Source organism: Lutzomyia longipalpis, chromosome 3 (genome assembly GCF_024334085.1).
Source record: "Lutzomyia longipalpis isolate SR_M1_2022 chromosome 3, ASM2433408v1".
Lineage (NCBI taxonomy): Eukaryota > Metazoa > Arthropoda > Insecta > Diptera > Psychodidae > Lutzomyia > Lutzomyia longipalpis.
Window position 1 is genome coordinate 25,649,818 of NC_074709.1, and position 22,501 is coordinate 25,672,318.

Sequence of the window (22,501 nt, forward strand, 5' to 3'; positions counted from 1 at the left end):
GTGAAAGGGGGAAGGGGGGAGCGGAGATGGTTTTGTACTCTGTCTACCTGCAATGAGGCATACCACGGAGATATCAAATTAACCATTTGGGCGAGATATTGCAGAATTACAGCGAGGAATTTGCATATTAGCATTGTAATTCTAATAGTCTCGCTCATCGTATACATTGTAGATAGGGATGTATGATGAAATGGGATTAACAAAGGGATGTGCATTGCAAAGACTTTTGTCCAAAGTGCCAAGAGTTTGATGAAACATTTTGAAGAAAACAACTTCATTTACAAAAGCAAATTGAATTACAAAAGGGTGTCCCAAGAAAAGTGTTGAAAATGAATTTAAAAAAAGACGTTTTTTTTTAAAAGTATTTTTAATCTGAAAAATATTTATTTCCATTTAATCTTTTAATAAAAATTTTGAAGAACAATCAACAAATCAACATCATGGATTGATCAACAGTTGATCAATCCATGATCAATATTGAATGAGATAAAATTGACCCAATATTGATACTCTCAATATTGATTGATCAATAATTGAAAAATTGTTTGATAAAAAAATTGAAGAACAATAATTGATCAAGCCATGAACAATCAATAATCAATAATTGATTGAGTTGTAATTGAATCAAATTTTGATAGTATCAACATTGAATCAATGTAGGTTCGATGATCAATTATTGAGCAATCAGAAATGACCTGAGATTGATCAATAATTGAACAATGATTGATTAATCGATTGAAAGGCTCAATTGATTTATGAATTATTGACCAATCATTGGTCAATCCAATTGATTCAATTGTGATTTAGCTTTTAGTGAAACCAGAAAGTTTTTCAGTGAAACGTGAGAATTAGATTTCAGCTAGCAATTAATTCTTACTCAGAGGATGAAAGCTTACAAGAGCTTTCGGCTTGATACGGACTTTTACTATTTATCAGAATCTTTTAAAAAAAATCATTTCTTAAATTAAAAAAAAATCACATAAATTAACAGATAAGAATAATTTCAGCTATTTCTCTTTGATACTTGGCCACAAACGCTAAGATGTTAATAGCCGCAAAAGAATTGCAAACAATCTAAAACTTGTAATAAAATTTCTTCTTAATCCACCTCCTCAGCTGAAGATCTCCACCATGAACAAGAAATCCCAAAAAGGAAGTCAGAAGAAGGTTGAAATTGGAACACCCTTTTGTAACTTTTCATCCACAAATTCCACCATGGATGTCTCTGTGGCGGGGAAACAGGGAGAGATGCCTTGATGTGTGTCTTGTGATATTTTTGGTGGAATCAACAGTTTGAAACTCCAACGTCGGGAGACCGCAACGAAAGTCGAAGTATAAGTTCGCCGCAGAGTTTCCTCCCGGAGAAATGTGAGTGAAATTGTGCGAGGGTGGTTCTTTTTGTGCTTCGCTCAGAGGGAAGATTTTAATGAAGATGGTTTGTTTGTTCTGCCAAAAGGAAAAGCAAAGATTCCAACATTCTGTGCGAAACTTGCTGTTCTATGCAGATTTTTTTTTTGTAATGCTACTTCCCCCTTCCCCCTATTACCGCAGAAGAGGTGCCTCTTGCACACAGGTTGGTATGAATAACCCCATTTGCGCCAAAATCCGCATGTGCAGCGGGGTGCAGTGGGTGTTTGATTACCGGAGATTTGCAGTGAAATGTCTACCTCATTTCAGCCCAACATACACCGCATGAAGAGCTGGAGCAGGAGCAGGAACGAATGGCAAATGACTTTGTCAGTCGCTTGTCACTCAAGAGAATTATTTGCACATATTATTCTACTTATGTGTGTATTTATAGGGATGCTGCGAACTTCCACACACACACTCCCCCACCTTAACTAGGGCGAAGGGGTGATGTGGGTGAGAGATTTGAAATGTCGTCAAAAGAACATCCTGCGACACTCCCATCACACCCCTTTTGCTCTCTGTGTGACATTCAATCATGTGCGAGGGGGTGGAAAATGCCACACAATTGAATTTCCATGTAACTCCTATTTGTGTGTTGGCGTTGCATTAATTAAGGGTGCCACCACTAAGGGTTAGGTATATACGTTACTTTTTTCCCCGTTCAACGAAGGGCACGAACTCCCTTATCGAGATGTATCACGTCTATTATTCATTTCCGCACCATGCAGAAAAAAAAAGTTCATTGAATATCCCGCGTGTGGGTTGATTTCTTAATTTGAAGGCAAAGTTTTACATTACACTATGCGACAAAATTATTGGAATTTTATCAGTTACGGGAAGAAAATTCATTTGGGATTTAAGAAACTTTTTAGAAGTTCTTTCTTTATAGGATTTTATAATAATAAAAATCGTTAGAATTTTTTATTTTTAGAAAACTCTTAATTTTAGACAACAATCTAGTCAATTTTTTGTTTATAAAACTACAAAACAACTCTTAATGCGCTCCAATCATTTTTTTTTATTTCACATACAAAATTTTTCCTTATTTATTTTAATATTTTTCTTAATTTTTCCGAATTTTCTATAAAGAAATTTGTGCAATTGTGTTTCATTTTCACTCTGTTTTATTTCTATGAGTGAATATTAAAATGTTTCAGAGATATCGTGATAAAAACATCAATGAAACTTTAACACGTATGTTTCACAGGTTTTTGAAGACACGAAGAAAGACGTTATTGAATGGATTTTTGCGGAAATATTTTTTTTTATTGTTTATAGGATGATAAAATATACAATGAAAAAATCGGAAAAATCCACTTTCTTCTTGTGAGGCGTCGGAGAATGTATGTCACAATTAAAGTCGCAATTTTTCCAGAGCTTTCAGTATGGATTTTTTTGGTGAAAAAGCTTTTTTTCCAGTTCTAATACTTCCATGTAACTTCTTATACAGTTAATGTTTCTTTTTACAGAATTTTCCAATATCCTTTCGAGACCTTCTTCAACACTAATTTTCTCTATTTAAAAATTTTGAAAATTTGCGAATCCTCTCACTGTCTATGACATTTTTCTTCATTTAATTCATCCTCATTTGCATTAAACTTAAAAAATTCTTTCTTAACGTTTTTTTTTAAGGAAAATTCCCAAGAAAATTTCCTTATTACATCAGGGGAGTTTTCAATTTGATTAACTCCCACCAATTAATCTCTCGTGCAGAACTGAATTTTTCCTTCAAGGAGAATCCTCACCTCGTTTTTCACCATTCTCCGCATACGGAGCCCCGCAAGGAAAATCACGATGTGAATTGGAAGCTTCTTCTCACTTTTTTTTCTTTCTTTCTTTGACAAATTTTCCCAGGTGAATGTGGAAAAAAAATCCCCTTTAGGGTGAAATTATCGCAAAAGTCTGTGCTTTTGGTGGGGAGGACAAGAAGCGCGCTAAATATCACACGTGTTGGAGATAACAAGAAAATACACCGCATACAATAACATTGGGTGGGTAATACGTCGAATAACACGCCAAAATGCGACGAGGGAGGATGATAGAATGGCCAAAAAGCACAAAATGGTTGGAAAAAGCTGCGAAAATATTTGTTCCTGTGCTTTTGGTACTTTCCCCCATTTTTGTACGCCACCCTCTCACTGCCAAAAACCACCCTCTCTCTACTACCCCCATCGATGGGTTAAAAATTCACCCGAAAAAAGCACAGAGTTGCTCAAACAGGAGCGCAACAATGTTTCATAAAGTAAATGTTACCCACAGAGTGACCAAATGGCGGACATCAATCTGTTTAAGGATAGCTGGCAAGGGAAGGATCTTCAAGATGCACATGAAGACCCTTCGAACCACCCCCTTACCCCCAATGGGTGGGTGGTTAAAGCACATCGCGGTGAGATGGGAGACGTAGTAATACGAAGAATGCAAGCAAAAGCTGACATAAAGTTAAATAATAACCTCTCCCGGAAACATAAATTCAACAAGTCAACAATGTCGTATTTATCCAGCCAAGTTATACTTTGGCGTCGTCGTTGCTTTCTTCATCATCATCGCCAAACCCCCTCGCACATTTTTCCACCCCCACCGCCATTGAGGATGAGATATTTCTCGGGCACGATTGAGACGCCGCCTTGGTGAGGGTGGTGGAAAATTCAACAAGGCGCCCTCACCCACCCCGCGAAAACGTGCACTGAGAGAAAGCACACACGACTTCCTGGTGGGAAAGAAGGTGTTCCATTTGGCTAAGGGAAGACTCTTTTCCAACTGGGTTATACATCTGCTCCGTGGCTTCTTCTTAAATTCTGAGGAGGAATGCTAATTAAAAGTAGAACAGAGATTTTTGGATAAATAATGAAGAATTCGTTGGTGGATGAATTCATATTTGAGTGCTTTATTATCATTTTGAACTAACCCAAAAGTCCTCGTTGGAATTGCATATCAAAATTTAGATTGAGATTTATTGTTAACTCAAGAGGAAATTTGCAGATCGTTTATTTTATCAATTTTCTCCACTTCATGGAAGGAATCCTTTCAAAATCATTGTCTTTGTAATGGGTGTGATTTGAATGTAGAAGGAGTTTATTCACTTTTAGTGTTGATTTATTTATTTTTTATTTACTGATTTTCTTAATCAATTAATTAGCTGAAGTTGGTAGATAGTTAGATGTGAAGCGTAATGCCTTTGGTTCAAATCCCGGGATTGTTGGATTTTTACAACTTTTTTTTTTGTATTAAAAAGTGAAGTTTCTTGCTCATACTTCATCAGGTACTTAAAAGCATCTAAATATTTATTTATTATTTCTACTAATTTTTTTTAATAATTAATTCAAGAAAAAATCTATAAAATGTAGAAATATCTTTAATCTAATAATATAACAATATAACTTTGATATATACAACAAAATATATAATAATTCTTTCAGTGCCGTGGAATGGCAGCAAAAAAAATCCACGGCCCCTGGGGTTGTGTGTGTGTGTCTATTTGAACAATATTGAACAACATTTTTGTTTGTGTATGGATTATTTGAAATGGGAATTGGATAAAAGGAAAATAAATTAGCTAATTGAGTTTATTGCGGCCTCACGGTCCTCCGCATTTCACCATGCGGCAATTTGAGATGCTGCTTCGCATAGAAAGTGCCCCCGTTTTTTTTCTTTGCATCCCCCACCCCATCATTGTGGCACCACGAGGGATTATGCTTATGGGAAATGCTGTGGCATGACTTGAAGTCGCCTCCGGGATTGGCATGAGCCTTGGCATGAGCTCTGTACTTACAGAGGGTTTGGGGTGGCGCAGAGAAATCGATTTGTGTGTGCCTCATTCATTTGAAATATTGCGCATCAAAGAGCACACAAAACACTCCAACAACCCCCAAAAACTCAACTTGGAGGAGCATTTTATTGTTGCCATTCGGGAGATAAACTCCGTCGAAATGGGTGCGCGTTCGATGGCTTGAGAATTGTCGAAATGAAATCCGCCACGCTTGCAAGGCGGGGGTGCGTGATGGGGATGCCAATTTTCATGGGGAGGTGGTTGTGTGTCGCAACTGGGGCTTTCGCGCGCGCGAAAATCTCCACATTTATATTGCGGAATCGGTGGCGAATGGAACTTTTACCATTTTGCGTGGGACACATTTTAATGAGGAGCCAACATGAGGTTGATCATGCTAAATTGCTATTTTGTGCAACAGAAATTGGGTAGTTTTGCTGCTAGAGGGGTGAAAGTTATTTGTTTTAAGTTTGTAACAATTTGTTGAGTTTTCTTCTTGGTAAGTACAGTGAGAAGAAGGTCTAAATCTTTTGAAAATTTTTATTTATTTGTTATTTTTTTTGTCTTAGGAAGTTATAAAGAAAAAAAATTATGATTTCATTACGACATTTGATCTTATTCTGCGATCAAAAAATCTTTAAAATATCAAGTATTTATATTGAAATTTCAAAGATTTCAAGAATTTCTTGGTCGCAGACTAAGGCCCATTGTTTAATTTTAGCAACGAATTAAGTCTTGATAAATATTAGATTGATAAAGAACGTTAAAAAAATAAAAAAAAACAAATTGTTTAAGTTAAAATTATATAACAATTTCAGGGGAAAAATATGCAAAAACGTTTAAATAAATTAGGTAAAACACGAGTAAGTAATTTTACAAACGTTTAAAAAAATCTTAAGTTAGAATTTATTAAAAGATTAAGTAAAACTGACGTACAACAGCAAGAAATAGACTAACAAAATTTGATAACATTTGAATTTATTAATTTGAAGTAAAAGCCGCAAAGAAAATGACAAAAAATGCGAAAATAACTTCTTTAAATGTTAAAAATTGGCATAAATTTAATGTTTTCTATTTTTATGAATATTCCCACAGCTTTCTTCTGCAAAAAAAATGTGAAAAACACAGCCTCAATTCGATTTCTGCCAATCTTCAATCCTTTCCCATCTCCCCTTCTTATTCACATAAGAAAGACGAAGCGAAAAAAAGCATCAAAGAAATGCCAAAAATACAATTTACGTGGAAAAAGAAATCTCCTGTGACCCAAAGTACCTACCTATACCTACAAAATTCCTCAACCCCCTGCTTGAAAATTCAGAACAAAAAAAAATCAATACAAACCAGTTGATTTTTGCGTCACACAAAGGGGTGTGGGTGGATGAAAATGCAGAGGGATGGAGGAAAATATAAAATTGAAAGGAACGATAAGGATTGGGGGAAACAAAAGAGATCTCTCCAGTGTATTTTTCCAAATTGATGATTTTTGCATCAATTGTCGCGTTCCCCGCCCTAAATCGCATTTTAATTCGTGCGAGAATTCAATCAAAAATACTCGTTGGAGGGTGGTGGTAGGGGAGGCTTGTGCAAAAAGGCCCCAAATTCGCCGATGAGCACATAAAAAGCGCCCGGGATGGCAAAATGAGCCGTAAATCAGTGAAAATAGTCATGATGTCCATCCCCCTCGTGTCCAAATGGGGAGGATGTTCCAACAAAAATGCAATAATGACTCATAAATCACACACACCAACCCCCGGTGGGACCTACCACCATCGCCCCCATCTACCCTCTCTATACAGACCCCACAAACCCGACTGGCGCGACGGAATTGGTGTGTGTGTGTGTGTGCGTATTATTTATGCGGAATCCGCGGGGTTTGCTGTTGCTGTGCCAAAAATTCCCCACACGTGGGGTGGAGAGAGTGCGTAAATTCAGTGGAAACGAGGCATATTTTGCGTTTCTGCATGAGTAAATCGGTGGCGGTGGGTTCAGTATTGTCCACTCTGGTGCGTCAGGTGGACGATATACGGAGGCATTTCCGAAATGCTCCACCACAGCACCAACAAACATGCTGACGATTGGGAATGTTTGAGGAATTTCAGCGTAGGGAGAGGAATCTCCTGCTGGATGGCTTCCAGGCATTGCCACCTCACCGACAAAACATTGAGCAATTGACTGGCTGAAGCCATGAAACCAAGAGGAATCACAGGACGGCCCTCAAAATGTTCCTGTGTAAATTAACAATCACGCATCCGAGCAGCATCTGGCGTAATTTGGTCTCTTATGGGAAAATTGGCTCAATGGAGAGCAAGGTTGTGTGAGGTTTTTCGTCGTGATTCTCAGTTTTATTGTAAATTTTAATTATTTTTTACAAAATCTCGTGGAATTGGTGAGAAAAACCATGTGATTTGTAGAAAAATTTGAATCAATTTGTGAAAAATTAGTTGCAAACTTTTACCAACCTTTGAACAAATTATTTTTGATATTTACATTAAAAAGTTAATTCTCTGCTTAAAATTAAAGGGAAAAATCTGGAAATCGTGAGATAGACTGATTGATTTGTCAATTGTTGAATTGATTGCAAAATTTTACCAACCTTTGAACAAATTATTTTTGCACTCACTTTGCCTTAAAATGTAAATTTTGGGATCAAAATTAAAGTAAAAAAGCTCCTAAAATCTCTTGAAAGCTCTGAAGAAATATTTCACACGACCTTTTTTTATTATTATGTTTAATTTAATGTCTTAAAAATCCTTTTTATACTTTAATAAGCTTTCTCTACTTCGTTTTCTTTATGTAAACTCTAATACATAATGAAGTCAATCCAAGAAGTCATTTTTTTTATAAAATACTCTCTACAAGATGAAATGGGTCAAAATTGTTCTGCGATAGAGGAAGTTTTTACATGGCCCTTGAATGAACTCCTTTGCTGAATTAGATGCAAAATTTTACCAACTTTTGAACAAATTATTTTTTGACTTTGTCTTAAAAAGTAAATTTTGAGCTCTTTAAAAAAAACCTTCGAATTAAAAAAATCTTTTTTCTTAATTAAATTTCCCTTAATTTAATAACTTTAAAATAACTTTAAATATATCCTTTCTATTGAGTTTTCTTTAAGTAAACTCCATGATGGAGGATCTTCCCCTCAGGTAAGAGGGCTTCTTTTATAGCTTCGCAAAACAACTCCTCGTGCGACTTTTGCACTCTTCCATTGACAAAGTGACGAATTAATCGCAACCCAGTGAGAATTAAGTTATATTGTATGTATAAAAGGGGTTGAATCACAATATTGAAATGTACATAGATACTTATATGGGGATAAAAGAGGGAGGGGTGCTCATCTCCTACTCAGAGAGGGGGGTAAATACACACAATATGGGCTAAGGGAAGAAACATCTCTCGGGGTGTGATATGTCAGTGTTGTTGTATGTGAATTGAATGATATTCCGAGACAACTGATAAGATTTCCCCAAGCGCGCCAAATTGAAAGGGAACCCCGGCGAGATGGAAATCAAGCAGGAGGCCCATCGAATTTTGCCGCAGTACCTCACACATTCTCCCCTAAACGGACGGGGTGAGAGAGGGGGATGAATTTTGTCAAGGGGATGGAGTTGTAAAATGGCAACAATTACATGAATTAATCCCGCACCAGACCCCTCGGAGTATGGAGCCCCGGTGGCAGTCGGAGTGTGTCCACACGCCGGAGTGGCTTTTCCAATTCACAAAACACACCACCACCACCCCCTTGAAGAGTAATTCTAATATAATAAACTTGCTACGGAGAACCTAATCGAGGTCTCCCCTATATATGTTAATGGCCAACCCCATTGGCTATGATGCCGCACACTCCAAAGCAGGCAGGCGGGATGTCTACGGAGGGTCCAACGGCGAACACCACACACCAACTGGAGGATCATTTCCGGATGACTGACACTGCGAGATGCGATAAATTAAAGTCATTCATTTTAGTGTTATTTCCGTCATTTTGAGCCCACCTTCCCCATTCAACAGAGCCCCTCCTGCTCTCGGAATGAATTTTATACTTTCAGGAGCGGTGGAAATGGTGCAAAAGGGTCTTCAACCCTATCTCACCCAACCCAGTGTAGGGGTTGACATTTGGACAAAATAAATTCCTGAATTAAATGGTGACAAATTAAATCCTTCAATATGCAAAAAGAGCCAAAGGATTTTTTTGTTTAGTTAAAAATTATTTTCTTTTAGCACATGTTGAATGTTTGGGAGAGTTCATAAGAAAAAAAAGGACATTATGCAGAAATGCCTCAAAAATTGAGAACTTTGTTAAACTTTGTTGAAGTATTAAAGGTAATTTAATGATTAAAAATCAAAGAAATTTTAATTTACTCACAAGACGGAGTTTCAATTGCAATGAGCAGATTTAACCAGTAAAATGAGTAAAATCCTCTCATACACGCATTCCCAATTTGAAAGATACTTGAGCTGGAGATAATGCAAATGCGGCGAGCACAGAGGCGAGAAGGTATATGGCAACCAGAAGGGACGGAAGTGATCCCTTTTGTACACAACCGTCTCTGATATCATTCGCAATGAAGGGGAGAGTGCACTTATGGGCACCACATGCAAATTTGCATCTTCCTCGATGGATTTTCAAGTCCCCTGTCGCCTATTTGATTTCATTATTCCATCACGAATGGGCTCTCGATCACGTCTCACCCAACTTTGGCACACAGCATCCGATTAATAATTTTCCCCTGTTCCACACACTTTGAAGAGTTCCGAGAGAGAGCGAGTAGGACAGACAAGGATCTCGAGAGGTCCAGGGGTACCAATTGCATCTCTCCACAAAACGTTTCTAATTAATAATAATTGCCAATGGTATCTATATATGTCCATGTGTATGTGGCCCATTGGAGGGTACAATGAAGGGACCTCCGGTGCTATGGTAGTCAATAAATCATCCATGTGATTTTCACGCACACACAGCGGATGACGGTACATTTTATAGCCACCACCACACTGCCTTTGAGGAGCTTTTCTTCCCATGAACGTGACCGGAAGCTATTTACACCCTCTGGGAATTTGCGGTGCTAATATGACTTTTTGCGCTACTTCTCGACTAATTTAGATTAATTAAAAAATCAAGGAGAAAGCGCCATAAATCATTGGAAGCTCTCGATACGCTACCCCTTCCCCAGGATTCCATCGTCATTCTATCAATTTTCAACTGCAGGACAGCATTAATCTTTGATACAATTTACCACTATGGAGGTAAGAAAAAAACTGTCTGCAAGATTTTTCTTTTAATGCTCTCTCAGAGAAAATTAAAATTATTTCTCAATTTTCTTTTATTTTTAATGTATTGCTTCAAATTTATTTTAATTTGTAAATACTCGGAAAATATCATGAGAAGAAAATTCTAATCTATTCTGGATTAGTTTGAAAAGCTTCCCTTGTAACCGTTAAAGGAGTTTAGTCACTCTTCATGCTAATTCTTCGTTGATGTTTATTCTTTGTTGGAGACAAAAAAAATATTACAGAAAAAATCGGTATTTTGCGTAAATTATTTTTTATCTTATAAATAAAAGATTCTTTTGAGGACTTTTACTTTTTAATTAAAAGATTTTTTACGCTGAATATGACCCTATTATGTTCAACTCTATTTATGAATTTTCCATTGAAATTTTCAAAGTTTTCTTTTGAAAGAAAAAAAATTGCCTTTTGATCTTCCCATGATGGAAAAATCTCTGCTACGACGTGAGGAGTTATAATTGGTAATCTCTCCCACATATATGATCTTCTCCTCACAGCACTTTTCCCTGAGATTTTTCCACTCGACCATCCTCGAATGAGTTGGACGATTGTAATTAATTTGTTGAGTGTGTGTTGTCCAAGTTTTCTCCTTTTATTGTGCCCCCACAACTTGGGTGAGACTCTTCTGTGATTTTCACCAGCAATGGGATTTGTGGGGGGGGGGGGGTGGAAAAATGCTTGAAAATCCTCTTTTGGCACGCTGGGGGGTGAGGCGAGGAACTTTGGCAATAACATCGAGCCACTCATATCCGTCGGGACGGCTCTGAATTGTGTGGACCGCCACTCGAGTGGTGTCCGGGAAAATGTGCTGATGAAAGGTGAACCACTTGAGTGGTGTGATAAAGAGAGCTCGCACCCCACCACCACCACCACCTGGGGCACACAATAATTGTCGGTTTTGGGTGCAATTATTCAGTGTATGTATACTACAATATATGCTATATGGGCGATGCATCCCTGTCGCACCCGATATTGCTCCGTGAATTAACATAAATTGAACACATGTCTGAGCGATTAGATGAACTGTGAGTACCACCCTGGCAATTGTGATGGGATTCCCATAAATGCCCTCATTCTCACTCTTCCTCTCTCTCTCTCTGTCAAGGGGGGATTGCGGTGTGATGGTTATATGTATGATAAATTGCCCAGTCAATTCCTTAAATCCGAAAACCCACCAACTACTCTCTCCTCTCGCTCTCTTGCCTCCTAAATCCGCATCCACCCCCGCCTTCCAGCAGAGACGATTCAATTACGATAATTGTCAGATATGGAATTTGTGTGTAAATGTATCTCTTCGGATGATATGGCACCCCCACTCCCAGCCACAAGGATGGATGCCATGAGGGGTGGCACCAACAAGCACAACTTGGAGGAATTTCCATGTCCTGCTTTCTCGTGTGAAGCACATTTCACCCATCCGGATGGCTTCTCAGTTGATAATTTATCGCTCCTCTGCTAAAAGGAAAGATTGTAGAGCAATATTCGTCTCGCAATCCCCGAGAAAATTAGCCATATAGGCTGGTTCTTGGCACAATTTCCGCATGACTGTTATGCCTGTTTGTATAGGTTTTAAATGTTGCTTAATTTACGAATTTTCTCCTAGTTTTCCATTCTTTTTCTTTTTCTTCGTAAATTTAGAAAATTATACTAGTTATTTAGATTTTTTGTAGCTTGAGAAGGAGTTTAGTAGTGTAAGCTCTAAGTAAAGCTCCATCTGTTGAGAAATTTTAAGCATCCTCGAGACATCTAGCGGGAAAAACTCCTAGACCTAAATAAACTCACTTTTTCAACCCTTTACCTTATATTTTTCCAATCCAAGAGTAACTAAAAGGAAACTAAATGGAAAATCTTCTCAAAAAATTTCAAGCAATGTGGGGACATCTAGTGAGAAATTTTTCGGGGATTTATAAATCATATTCTCTCAATTTAAAAAAGAAATCCCCTCTGGCAATTTTTTGAGACTATCCGGATGGATTTCTTATCGTTGCGGATTTCTTGGTGTGGCAAAAGAGTGATATGCAGAGACCCCCGCACATACTTTTTCCCCACAACAAGAGTGGATTATATATGTGTGTATGAGGGGGCAAAATATAAATGGTTCGTATATTTTTAGGGCAACCATAAATATGCAAACTAGCAAAAGTGATCTCTATAATGAAATGGAGTTGCCTTGTCGGCATTTACTCGATCCACCCTCGAGATTTTTTCTCATTTTCTCCCAGCACCCCTCGCTTCGTTTCCCAAAAACAACCCCCTCCCGTCGTGGAAGAAGAAAAAAATAAATATACAAAAGGGGGATGCGAAAAATCCCCAAGAATGGCTGCGAAGGAAATCACTCGACGGAGTGTGTGTGCATGCGAGCGTTCGCATAGTTTTATTTGAATTTTATGTATGGCAATGAGTCCGCACCATCAACAGTCGCAAGAATTTCTTCCATTCTTGGAGTTATTTTTATTATTACATTGTTGTTTTTTTTTTCGTTCGTTCGCCTCCTTCCCTTCATTTGAACGCGCCAATTTTTTTCCCTCCTTCATCATCACAGAGGGTTGGTGGCTAATCTCAGGCTTCGCGGGAGTCTAGCACAACGAACGATCCACCCACATACTGTGCAACAGAATTGTGCAAAACTTCCACAACCACCAAAGTGCACTTTTATTCGCTGAAGAGCAAAGTGAGGCGAACTTAATTGCAATGCTGACTTTACTAGGAGCGAAATAAAAACTTTGTAATTGTCCAGATAAAGTGCTTTAATCGATGCAATGCTGTCCTTCTTTGACTCCCCGCAAGAGCCTCTGTGAATGCTGCACAGCACACATTAATTCCCTCACAAAGTGGAGCAAAGTTTCATCCTAATTATTGAATTAAATGATTAAATTGACATTCATCTCCTTATGCTTTGCTAAATTCCAACTAAAACCTTATTGCTAATTAAAATTAATAAATTCTTCAGCAAAGGATTTATTTGTAGCCTCTGTGTACTCAGATTAAAACATTTATTCATTTTTCTTTAAAATATATTTTTTAAATCTTAACAGATTTGCATTGCTTTAGTTAAGAGATCTGAAAGAGAGATTAGGTAATTTTTCATTGAATTTTATGAAAATTATTTTTAAAAATTTGACATTATTTCGGATTTTGGGGAAAGTTATTAAAGAACCTAAAGTGTTGAGACTTAAAAACCCTTTAAATTGTTTTTTGAACATAGAACAACATATAAATTTAATAACTTTGGTATACCCTTAAAAATACATTAAATAAATCAACAAGATGATGAAAATAGCAATAAATCATTTAAATGAATCGATCACAAAAGCAAAAATTCAATAAATAAAAACTGATTATATTAAGCAAATAAATTTTAAAAATAAAAATAAAAATTATATTAATTTTAATTTAATGTTTACAATTTTTTTTAAGAGTCCACAGATCTGTCTTCAACTTCAATATTTATAGAAAAAAGAAAAATTAATGAACAAAATATAATACAATAAAGAGAAAATATTAAGAAATTAAAGTAATTAAATTTTATTAAATTAAGAGATCAATAGCCCCTATAAAAAGATAAATCATTTGACTTCAATGAAAATTTTTTGATTAATTATAATCAGTGTTTTATCACGCAAATTTTCACAAATAATTTTTTAAGGGTGATAAAATAGTAAAATATGAAATTTCATAGAGAAGAAACAACGATACAATTTATGCTCAATGCGAAACCCCAGAAAACATGTAAATAAATCACAAAATCAGGTCTTTGCAGTTTAAAAGTTCTTTCAAAACAAAATGGCAACATTCTGCGAGGGGGTGGGTGGGTTGAGTCCACGCGGGTGGTGACAGAAAATTGGCAGAGAAGACGCTCCTCGGGAATGCAGACAGAATGTCTCTCATGAGGGTGTGGGTGTACGCGGTGGGGGGTGACAGTGAGTGCCGCCCAATGAAATTTGATAAATAAATAAGCCATAAAGCGTAACGAGCAGTTGACAAAAATCTTAACGGTTCGTTTAACTTCCCGGCTCTATTTTTACCGATCCCCAAACAAATTGTTGCTGCTTCATGCCATTTTGGTGTTTCGCAGGCACCCCCCTCTGGCATGGGGGTGGCGATGGTGGTATGGCACCCAACACAGGGTCGTGTGTTTTCCACATTTTCCCCACATTCGCGTGAGTTCCTTTTCGCTCTCTTGTTGAAGCTTTCCCTTCGCTTTTTGCCGTCCGTTCTTTTTTTTCTACTTTTGCTTTTGGTAGGTTCACAGTGGCCCAAAGGGGGTGGTTTTGGGTGGAAAATTTTCCGTCTGATGCCAAACCAGCGACAACAATGAATTTTCAGTTTTGTCAAATACGCGATTCAACAAACGAATGAAACGTTCTCTGCATTTTAATTCCCAAAACTCACACCACCCTCGATGGAATTTCTTAAGGGATATGCCCACCCTCTGGCCCTTGCACTGCATTATCTCACAGCTATTTGAATTTTCTTGCCAGGATTTCGCGGGCTGTGTGGTTTGTTTCAGGAATCCACTGATTTTTTTCTTTTTCTTCGCTTCTTCTGTCTTGAATGATAAATTAATTCAACGATTTTCCTTTAAATCATTCAGTGTTGGCGTTTTGTGATTTTAACCTTCTGCTAGAATATTATTCTGAGGGAGAAATTGTGAAAATTCATTCGTTTTTCTTTTTGGAAAAAGTCAGGTAAGTTGTAAGAAAAGTTCTAATTAGAATTTAGCTGAAAATTTAAAATAAGATCAGCATCTGAAAGAGAATTCTTCTCAAAACATTTTATATTTAATTATTTACTTATTTCAAATTATTTATAAAAGATTCTGAAAAGAAAAATTTAGGAGGAATATTCGGTAATTATTTAAATTACTTTAAAAAAAATTGCAAAAAGTTTTAAAATTATTTCTTCATTTTCTTAACCCTTTAAAGTCTTTCTGTATACATATTTATGAATTTGATGAAAATCTGGCTCAAACTTAATAAAAGCGCTTTCCTGAACTACCCTTGCAGTATTTTTCTTATTCTAAATTTTTATATATAGCTAAAACAGGCTAGAAAATGAAAATTTCGGTTTGAAATTATTATTTTCATAGAAATACTAAAGAATTTCAAATTGTAACGTCTTTTTAATGCATGATTGCCTACCGCCATTATTAAATACTCTCATTTAACTTTTTCTTTACGCTAAAAATTATAAAATAATGAATAAGAACAAAAACATTTTTTTAGAACTTCTTATTAGGCTCTCGTAAACCATACTGTCCTTCAATTTAATTTGTTTTAAGTCCTTAAAGTTACCTGAGAATTTTCATAAAAAAAAATAATGCATTAAGAGTGACGTTTTGTATGGCATTTGCTGACACACAATATCCTCCTGCAGAGCTATGTCAAGGATTCCATTGGCGTCAGCAGAAAACTACATATTGCCGCAAAAAATAATTTTTTTTTAAAGTATTTCTCTGGCAAGCTGCATAGGATGACTTTATCAGCAAAAGTCGTGGAAATTTAATCCTTTGGCAGCACATGAAAGAGAATATATTTCTCTGTGAAATTGAGATGAGTTCTTTTGGTTAAAATATTCCTCCTTCCGGGGGAGGTGAACGGAAAAATTGTAATTCAAAGCTAAAAGGACATGTAATGTTCTTTTCCTTCGATGTCTTTTTTCTTCTTCTTTTTTTTCTTCCTTCACCATTCCTTTTTTTTTGCACAACGCAGACGGGAAAGAAAAGCGTTTTCGGAAAAAGCGAGAAAAGGGAATGAAGAAAAGTTGTGAAAGCGATATAAGCGCGCAGAAATGCATCGTCGAAGGTGAGGAATTGAGTAAATGTTCTGCATCTGGTGTGTGTGTGTGTAGGTGGATGGGAAAATATAGCAAAAGGAGAGGAGTAGGAGATGTAAGAATGGAAAGGAAAAGCTCCTCGAGAACAACACTTTATTCTTGCATTTAGCTACCCATATATTAAAGCCTTTTTTTCCCACCCTCAAACCTCCACACAAGCAGTTACATACTGCGAGAGGAAACTTTTAATATTAAACTACATGCATTCTCTTGCGCGCCATTCGTGAGTGTTTTTGGCAAAAGTTCGGCACAAATTCTTTACTCCTGGCGGCACATTTTGTGTCTAATTCGCAAAGTGGTGCTCCTTCTTCTGGAGGGTAATCCGCTTCCATATATATAAAAGTTTTTCAAGCTCTTTTTTTTCTCTTTGCATCCTGTCGGCGGAAGGAAAAATTCGTCCCTCTTTCACACACACTCACCCAACATTTTTCCAACCTCCGCGGAAGGATTCTTTTGCTCAACCCCAGCACCACTTCTTCCCCCGTCAAAAGGGGCGTTCAATTGCAGTTGTGGGGACAAGTTGTGGAGTATAGCAGAGAAAATGCCAAAAGGAAAAGTTTTGTGCTTCATGACTTGGGTTATTTATTGTGCAATTCGTGCCACGATTAAGAGTTTCTGTTTCTTTGCCACACACACATAAACATACCGAAAAATGCATTTTTTGCACCAGAAATTTATTTGGCCTGAAGAGCTGCACAGTAGTTGTTTTTCTCTGCAAGAAAATTCATACATAAATGCCCTAAGTGTTCCGTAATTAAAGCATAAATACCATCTGTGGGGAATTTTTTGTTTCTTTCAAGAAACTTCAGCAATGTAGCACTATCTGGGCTTAATTTTTAAGACAACTAGCGCTATCTGTGATTGTTTTTGTAAATCTTAGGTTGAATAAATTAATTATTAATCTGTTGATGGTGTTGATGTTTATTAATTAGGATTAAAATCAATATATGTATAAATTTTGGAAATAAATTATCTTTACTGAACGATACTTTTAAAAATTTGTGAAGCAACACAGCGCCATCTGTGTTTAATTTAAGAGAATCCTGCGACATCTATACGTAGTTCTTCACCTGTAATTTTTACTTTTTTACCTTTCAAAATGTCTCTTTCTTCAAAAACATTCTCATCAATCTAAAGGAAAAAGTCTCTGGATTTTTTTTAATATATCCGCGCCATCTGTCAGTGAATTTTTCATGCACACACTGCCATCTAGCTTGAAAATTCATCTTTTTATTACTGGAAAAATCACTTTTAAGAGGCACATTTCAACAAAGAACTTCCTAATGACTCACTTTGAGCACTAAAACAATCCTTCCCCATCAGAATCCCATTAATGCAGAAAACTTTCTCTCGCAGCTCTTTAGATAAAATCACCCCCCACCATCTTCTTCCTCCTCCTCCCTCGCGCATCTTTTCACGAAGGAGCGACTATCAATCAGTTGAGCAAATTCATAATACGCATATAATTAATGCTCATGGTGAAAATGTACGAGGATGTTAACTAATGACAATCCATCTATTTGCAATTTCATTACCGTGGAGAAATGGGGGCTTCCCCCGTACCGCGAGCATCCTGTATTTGTGTGCCACCCTGTCAGCGCTTCGCTTCGCTAATTTATACTTGTTACGCTAGGAGTATTTAGAGTTAATAAAATTTCAATTCCAAACACGTATTAGAGACTGTTAATTTAGCTAGTTAGACTCACTGTTTTCCCTGGGACTTGTGCATGAAAATCACTGCGATGCTTTCCATCCCATATTACTCTAACATGGTTTTGGCGCGATGGCAATCTTTCCAACATTTCACCATCAATCTTTCTTTGCACCGCTCTGTGAATGTTTGGAGGAGGTTATAAAATTCTCTAAATGCTGCTAAAATTTCCGAGTATTTTCCGGAAAATTAAGCCACAAAGATAAAAATGTTTATTTTTGTCTCATAAAATAAATCTGTGCGGTATGCAGTTAAATCCATGGTTAATATAATATGCAATGAATTAGTGGAGAGGATAAGACAATACTTTGCAAATCAGAAAGGCGTGGGTTCAAATCTCACAAAATTTTATCTTTTTTCCGCTTTTTTCTATCATGAAATGCGTGGAAAAAGCTCTGGATGTTTGAATAAAGTAAAAATGACCCACATTTTGACCTTTGCATGAGATTTCTCATGGACAAAACCACAAAATAATCCCCAAAAGCCTAGCTTTTTGGATAAATGTACAGCGTAAACGTCACAAAGGGCAATCAATCTGGGGAATTAGCAGAATTACGAGGAGTATTCCTTGAAAGTTTAGTTAATTCACTCACATTGAGCCACAGTAAGATCCGGAGATGATCTGACTTTATCTCCCTCACTATCGATTTCGTGGTCTGTCTCGCAAGTTGCTTCCTGGGTTGTCTCTCTATATACCAATGTGTATGTTTATCCATCTTAGTGGAGGGATGTAAAATTCAATGGTTTTCTTCAAGTATTCTCCACGCACCCATAAGAGACTCCATCGTTTTCCACGCGGGAGTGTAGAGGAGGGGGGATGGAAAGGAAAATCATGCAGCATTTCCATTTGCTTATCTTCATCCATTTATCTTAATACTCCACGAGGAACACACACACGTTAGGAACATATCCACGATTAATTAAAGTGTTTTGGAGGAACGTGGATGGTGCTTTCTCTCCCGCAAGTCCTCGGCGATGCTTTTGCGAGGGAGATCCTCCAGGGAGATTTTCCGCTCCCTCGCACACCGGCATTTCCGCCGCGTCAGTCGAAATCCACCCAAAACTCTCTGTGAGATTGGCTAAATATAATTAAATCAAGATGGAAGAGCGATGGTGTCGGAAGCAATTTATGGTCATTCACTCTATGAGAATTATTTCAACGATCTTGTGGAGATTTTTCTTTTGCATTTCCTACAAGTGGGTGGGTGGGGAAACCTCCTCAACGAACCACCCTTCTTTAAACTTTTGATCGGACGCCAAGAGTCTATGTGGCATTGGTTGGAGAAAATAATAAAAATTTAATTTTTCTTTCCTCTATTTCTCACCCATATCGCACACACAAAAATATAAATCATAATGTGAATTTTTTCGTGCATAAACAACATATAATGCAAACGCTGGGAAATTATATGCAAAAATGGATGGAAGAGAGGATGTGAAAGAATTATACATTGAATTGCTTTGCCGATTTAGAGCGTTTGTGTATATTTATCGTTCCGCCGCGACGCCATGGGAGACACAAAAGGGATGCTTTTGGGTGCAGAAATGCGCGCTAAAATGCACGCCTGGGTTAACTGAAACCACGATACAGAATTATGGTTGTGCAGAAATGCGAATGATTTTAAAATGCATCCCCTGATTTTATGGCGGGTGAGCTATTTTAGTTTTTCAGAGAGAGGAAGGATTAAGGGAGAGAGAAAGAGATTCCGGAGGGAGATTAGAAAATGCACTGTCCAACAAAATAAGTTTTTCGTCTTTATGTTTTATGGTTCAAACATAGGGGAGAATAGTCCAAATTTGAGCGATTTTAATCAAATCAAACAAAAATTGATCAAACATTGTTCAAATATTGATAAATTCCCTATTAAACAGAATGATTCTGTAATGAAGTAGTCATAAATTAATGCATTTTCAGTAATTTTAGAATAAATTCTTTAACTATTCATTTTGTATTTTTTAGAGAATATTTTAAAGCTAAGACAGCTTTCAATATTTGCTCAAATATCACTCAATTATCGCTCAAAATTGGTTACGATTCATTGAATTTATTTCTTCTTCATCTATGCTGTTTAATAATTCATTTTATTAACGATATTAAATGAAATTTGCTAGTTCTATTTATTTTTAGTGATGCATAAATATCTACTAGGGTGAATAGGTTAATAAAAAGGATGGTTTGGTAAGAATAAAAAGATTTGATAAAAGATTTAATCATACAATTACCTTTTCTGGAGCAATAACTGCATTTTGTTTAGAAGAAAAATTGAGGGGTTTTCTATTCATTTATTACCTCATTTTTAGTCCTATTCACCCCACTTAGTAATCAATTAAAAATATTAATATATAGTTGACAAAATACATCCGATTGCCCCAATTCTCCTCAATCATCTCACTAAAAAAATACATTTTTCTGATAAAGAAAATTACATTCAAACATATCTTATCATGCACAATTTTCCTTGCCATTTCCCCCCTTAAAAAACACTGATTTTTATCATTTCATTTTGCAAAAATCATTCTCAATTGAAAGTCAAACATTGGTCAAACATATTTTTCTGATTGGACTCATCCCGGAAAATTTTCTTTCCTCACACGATTGGGAGACACTGTAGATGAATTTTCCTGGAAGATGCTTCATCTTTCATGTGGAAAAATCACCCCCAAGTGGTGACAATCTAAAATGAAAATTTTCATGAAAATCAACTCTGTGGAAAAGCAATTTAAACTTTGTGAATTGACCAAAATTGAGGTGCATTTTCATTTGTATTTTCACTCTTTCTCCCAATTTCTTTCACTACTGAATTTTTTCTTCTTTCCTGGCCGTCTCTTTCAGAATGGCAGAAAAATTCCGATTTTCCTCTTTCTCTCTGTGTGATTGTATGTATATAAAATAATCCGATTGCAGTTCCCACTGAGGATTCTGGAGACGACTCTTTTTTTTTGGAGGAAAAAGAGAAAAATGAACGGGAAAAAAACGAAGCCTCACAGAGACAATACAAAAGAATCGTTCGAGTAGAAAGCTGCCTGGAAAATTTATTTTCATCGACAAGTGTGGAAAAGAGCAAATTCAGATGAATTTTTTTTTGGCTGAAGCGTGTAGTGTATGGATTTCCCGACGCAATTTAGTGCGACGTGTGCAGATCTTCTCTCAAGTGTTCATCGCCATGAGGGTATCAATTAGCAAATCAATTTGGGGGATGCCTGTTGTGCTCACGGGTGAATTGCCCTGTTTCGGGGGGTTTCGGGAGCAATGCTGTAAGCAAATTTAGTGTGTATATTCCACCCCTCACCCCCCACGCCAAATGTGCGGGTGGGTGACAATGTCTGTTGCGCCCGAAGAGAGGCAGAATGGAAAAGGTGCGGAAGGGTGATGGAAAAAGAAAGTTTTCGTGTGGAAATTTTGCGGGCGACAACACGGAAATCCTGTTCCAAAAGGAACGGAGACACTGACATAATTTCAACTGATAGATAGACTTCAGGCGAGAAAGTGACACTCCCTTGCTTCTTATTACAGCTATGTGTAGTCCGTGTGCGTTACTGTAGGGTGGGGCAATTTGATTCACGCATTGAAGAATAGATTGAGATATTTTGGAAGATCATTAAAACTATAAAAAGTTTATTCTTAAATTATGTGGATATGTGCCAGTTTGCTTAAAAAAGAACTTTAAAAATATTCAAAGGAAATTATTAAATTTAAATGCTCTAATTTATTCACAAAAATTTATGATTATTTCACGTTTTTTAGATGCCAAAAAATCAATTTTCAGCGTCAAAATTGTATGAAAAAGCTTTGAAATATTTTAAAAGCTGGAAAGTTAAAAAAAGAAAAGTTAAACGTTATAAAAAGATATATTGAACGTTAGAAAAAAATGAAACAGAAATATCAAACGTTAGAAAAGGCGCTAAATGCTGGCATAAACGTTAAACGTAAGAAATTTCAACGCTACATTAAAAATGTCAAACGCTGGAAAAGAAATTTTAAACTTTAGAAATGTCAAATCAATCAAAAAGAAAGTCAAATGTAAGAAATGTCTAACTCTATAAAAGAAAGATCAATCAGAAATGCCAAAAGCTAGAACTGTCAAATGACATAATAAATGCCAAATATAAAATTATACGTCAATTAAAAAATGAAAATCTGAAATTCTAAAATTCTCGTTTAAATTAACGTAAAATTCTTACATTTAATTTAATGATTTAAAATTAAATAAAGTAAATAAATAACATATTTGTTTTCAAGATGAAAAGGAAAAAAGAAAAATTTGTTGTACAAAGAAGTTATAGGTTGATTTTCCTGCAAAATAAAGCTCGAGCTTTTTAAAAATAATTAAAAGAAATCAATAAAACTACTACAATGCAACTACAAAGAAAATAAAAGAAAAAGAAATAATCATTTTCCTCCACTTGATTACATAAGCTGTGAATTTCCTTCTTTCCGCATATGAAGTGCACATGAAGGTTGAATAGCAAATTAGAGGAATATTGGAAAAATTCTC